The 5,000-nt window shown below is 40.2% G+C and overlaps 1 protein-coding gene across 1 annotated transcript in view; it reads right to left on the reverse strand.

Annotated features, from left to right (window-relative positions):
• Positions 1-5,000, reverse strand: part of LOC143026483 (neuropeptide Y receptor type 2-like) — a 198,565-nt gene that overhangs the window by 1,893 nt on the left and 191,672 nt on the right. Inside the window, exon 4 of the mRNA XM_076186943.1 lies at positions 1-155. This exon is cut by the window's left edge and continues 1,893 nt beyond it. The gene's annotated coding sequence lies outside the window, so the exon portion shown is untranslated. The remainder of the gene's footprint in view (positions 156-5,000) is intronic.

Here is a 5,000-nt window from a genome sequence, read left to right on the forward strand (position 1 = left end):
AGTACAGGTGCAGTCTTCTCACGATCCTCAAGGAGTGACTGGTCCAAGTGGCACCTTGGTGGCATGTTTTCGGTGCATGCCGACCAATGCATGACTCAGACGTTGCCTTCACACCCTTTGATCTTCAACTCCAGAAGCTTCGTTGATAACCGATTCTGAAAGATAGAAAGTGAAATCATATTATGGTGAGAGAATGTGACAAGTTGAAGAAGATGGAAACACAAGACACGGGTCTGATTCCAAATCTATTACTTACTGATCTCGCTCTAAGCTTCTTCTGATGAAGTTTAGAACGAAACCGGTGAGAAAAAACTCGGAATTAGACCCATGTTTTTTCACCTTCGAAGCATACTATAATAAATACTGTCCATTTATATCGTAAAACAAAGTCTTCAATCCCTAACTGAATTATTTTGGTACTCTTTACCCATCTGAAATAGAATGTAAACAATCCGTTCATTATTAGTAATTTCTTCTGCCTGTTATTTTTTGTCATTCCGAAGAAGTGTTTTGTAGATGTTGAACTTAGATTATTAGTATGGCATGAGGAAAGGAAAGCAAGCAGAAAGAGGCACTGCAAAGTATGATTTAAATTTCTTATGATGTTGTGTCTGTGATCGCAACATAAAGTGGTGGCAGCGGTGGGCTGTGTTACGTGCATATCTCACAGATGTGTAACGACCCAAAACGTCTTTCGCTCTAACCACGCCACGTACGACAACAATGATGATGACATCAAACTAGCTTCAGGAATTTGCCTGAAATAAACAAAATGATAACATCGTTCGAGGAAGACTGAATAGCACCGGGGACATACCAGACACACCAATAGCATTATTTGGCTTTAGCAAATCCTCTATCTCCTTGTACGGAGGGTTCAGGAGTAGCCTGCATGTAACAGAATGACCATGGAATCTAGAACAGGTAAATGAATGCTGAGTTATATATATATATTTTTATTTGTTTATGAAATTAAGATTGTTCTATCTAATGGTCACCCTGTTCTTTTGTGTATCCACCACAACCATATCTATCTTTTTCTTACATATGAACCTAAACTGATATAGAAGCTCGCAGGCCATACAGGTTAGGGCGTCGTTACTCGCGGCAAAGGTCGAGGGGATGGCGGTTCGAACCCTGCCACTGGCGACGTTGAACCAAGGGGCTTCGTTATATAGCATGCTACAAAGTCCTCTGTAAGAGTCACCGTCCTGGCCACCCGATAGGGGAAGTTTGTGACGTTAAACCATATCATCATCACAAATCCATCACCAGTTTAGCGTTGTATAAAATACAATAGACTACTCGGGATATGTTAATTAGTCATGTTACACAAAAAAGGAGAAAATAATTATAATAAATGACAGGAAGAGGTAGCTTTGTTCTTGTTTCAAAGCATAAACGTTCACAGAATTGATGCTTTTTTGTTCTAAGCGCTCATCCCTCTAGAAAACAATTCAAAATTCATTAATCAAAAGGGCTGTTTCCTTTATACTTTTACTATTTTTCCAGATTGCTACTGGGACTAATGCAGCATTAATATGAACAATGAAATATTTGTTATACAGAAAGTGTAAAGAAACAGGGATATTGTATGTATAATTTCCCTCGCGGAAAGACTACCGGGAAATATCATATAAACCTATGTAAGCATAAATGTGTGTGTGCGTGTGTGTGTGTGTGTGTGTGTGTGTGTGTGTGTGTGTGTGTGTGTGTGTGTGTGTGTGTGTGTGTGTATGTGTGTGTGTGAGCGTGCGCGTGTTTGTCTGTGAGAGGATGTCTGTGTAATATGACACCTTTCGACGGCGGAATTGATAATGGCACTACTTTGTGTGTGTGTGTGTGTGTGTGTGTGTGTGTGTGTGTGTGTGTGTGTGTGTGTGTGTGTGTGTGTGTGTGTGTGTGTGTGTGTGTGTGTGTGAACTAGGTTCATTACTGTTTCCTTCATATTATTTTCTACTTATTTTTGACTTAATACTTCTATTTGATCGAATGTGGAAGTATATAAGCACAGCCACCTGGTTTGTTGGTCTTATTGTATTGAAAATAGAAAATATGTACGTTATGTTACATTAAAATTGATCCATGACCAACAATCATCGTGACCTGTGTGACATATGGCCCAGAAAGCAAAAAACTTCAGAGCAAGAATGATGATTTTTACTTATTTTAATTTCTATTTATTTATTAATTTTGCTTTATTCATTTATCTGTCTGTCTATTTATTCGTTTTTCTTTTTATTTACTCACTTATTTTATTCATTTATTTATTTCTAATCTTTGGCTGTTGCCTCGAGTTTCGTTCTCTGGAAACCCGGTAGTGGCACTAGTTCTCCGGTTCTTCCGAAGATCTTTGGGAAGAAACTGTTTTGCTGTTTGTGACGCAGCGCTTTGCGTCTCTTCTAGGGTAGGAAGAGAAGTACGGGAACAGCTGCTTTTGGTAAGTTCCTACAGAAAGATATACTGTGCTCGTGTTGAGTGGGGTTAATCCTCAGTCAAGAATAAATAACACAATCAACGTCCTCTATCTCCTCCTCCTCCTCCTCCATCTCCTCCTCCTCCTCCTCCTCCTCCATCTCCTCCTCCTCCTCCTCCATCTCCTCCTCCTCCTCCTCCTCCTCCATCTCCTCCTCCTCCATCTCCTTCTCCTCCTCCTCCATCTCTTCCATCTTCTCCTCCTCCTCCTCCTCCTCCTCCTCCATCTCCTCCTCCATCTCCTCCTCTTCCTCCTCCTCCATCTCCTCCTCCTCCTCCTCCTCCTCCTCCTCCCCCTCCTCCTTCTCCTCCTCCTCCATCTCCTCCATCTCCTCCTCCTCCTCCATCTCCTCCTCCTCCATCTCCTCCATCTCCTCCATCTCCTCCTCCTCCTCCATCTCCTTCTCCTCCTCCTCCATCTCCTCCTCCTCCATCTCCTCCTCCTCCTCCATCTCCTCCTCCTCCACCTCCTCCTCCTATATCTCCTCCTCCTCCCCCCCCCTCGAACTCAGGAAATGGCAACGAGGTTCCTGATGACCCCGAGGCGGCTTCTTCGGCGTAATAATAAGACCCGAAGCGCCGAGGGACCTTCCTCAACAACAAACATAAGAAACTTACTGGAAAATATGTGTACGCAAGTTTCTTGCGTACCAATAATTGGGCTCTTATTATAAACCCCTGTGGGATTCATTCCAGAAGTCGAAATAGTTCCGTTGGCGCGGAGTTCAGCCATCGAACAAAGAGCTATTCAAACTTGAAGGAACAAGTCACCCGAAACTACTATGATGAGTTCCTCGCGCGGCCACAAGATGTCTCTGTGTCCAAATGCTTTGGATTTATTTATCTATTTATTTATTTATATACCGGTATTTGTTTATTTTTTGTTTATTTATTATTTCATTTTATTTTATTGTTTTGTTTTTGTTTGTTTTTTGCTTTGTTTTGTTCTGTTCTGTTCTGTTTTGTTTTGTTTTGTTTTGTTTTTGTTTTTGTCGTGGTGCTTACGCGTGCTCAGAGTCCTATTCAGAAATTGTTATGGAAAGTTTATTAAACTAAGATGGCGATAGCAATGACATCAGGCATTTGATTAAGTTAAGTTAAAGTAGGATAGGTTAGGTTAGGTGTGATCAAGTTAGGTTAAGGCAGTTTATTTTAGGTTAGACTAGGATAGGTATTGTCAAATATTGGTTGGAATTAACTGACCGTCATAGTAAGGGCTTCTGCTGTAATTCAGCGTTTGTAGTATTAACCTTAGAACTTCCTAATCAACCAAAACTAAGCGTTTCATATGAACTTAAGAGTGGAGGAGACTGCAAGAGACCATAAGGCCTATACTAGGCAGTTCCAGTTCCTTGTTCCTTACCACCGCTGTAATAGTTGCAGCGCTCGTTAAGCCATCTGTTAGCAAACCAGTCCTTACCTATTTCATTCTTAAACCAAAATTTGTCTAATTCAAGTCCATTATTACGAATCTTTTTCCGATGTCAAGAGCTCCCGCAGTTGAATGTTGAAGAAAATGAATGAAAATTTCTGGCGTTGGCAAGAAAATGTTCAACTTTTTTTCATTTTTTTAAGTACCAGAAGATCCTCCAATTTGAAAAAAAAAGGTGTCTGTAAGAAATTTGGGGCATGTTCTTGCTAGTATAATGAAAATTGTCTAAAAAAGTAATGAAGATTTTAACCCATCAGCGCACTGGGGTGTGTCCTTAAAAACTAAATAAAAGGGTCTGGTGTTTGTTAGAAAATATCAAAAAGAGGACACCGGGCTCTTATGCGTGAAAGAGCTTAGCTATGGTTAGATATATCACCTTTGCCCTACGTAACAGGGGTGTATAGAATTCTTCGGCTCCCTCTAATGGTGCTCTCCATAGATTTCGTTGTGGTCAATACAAGGTTCTCTTATTTATCTGGGGAAGAACAAACTGAGATCTCAATCGATAGCCATCTTGTCCTGAGAACGAAATCTTATCGGGATCGAAGTTTCATGACAGCTGGTTTTTATCATGCGTGTATCTATCTACACACACACACACACACACACACACACACACACACACACACACACACACACACACACACACACACACACACACACACACACACACACACACACACACACACACACACACACACACACACGCACACACACACATATGTATATATGTATATATATATATATAATATATATATACATTATATGTATATATATATATATATATAATATATATATACATTACATATATATATTTATATATATACATATTTATATATATATACAGTATATATATATACATATACACATATATACATATATATATATATAATGCGTGCTACTATAGCTTCAAGTCTACCGCCATATGTCGCCTACCCAGGTGTATCCTGAGGTCTACCGCGTGACCCGCGTTCCTCCGGGATGCTCCCCGTACCTACCCATCAAACATGTGACCTGCCCAAATACATCAAAAACGTGACCCGTCCACGTGAGCTGACCTAACCTAAACTAAATTAAAATAAACTAAATTAAA

This window comes from Oratosquilla oratoria, chromosome 6 (assembly GCF_046742065.1).
Source record: "Oratosquilla oratoria isolate Oo_2021 chromosome 6, ASM4674206v1, whole genome shotgun sequence".
In the NCBI taxonomy this organism is placed as follows: domain Eukaryota; kingdom Metazoa; phylum Arthropoda; class Malacostraca; order Stomatopoda; family Squillidae; genus Oratosquilla; species Oratosquilla oratoria.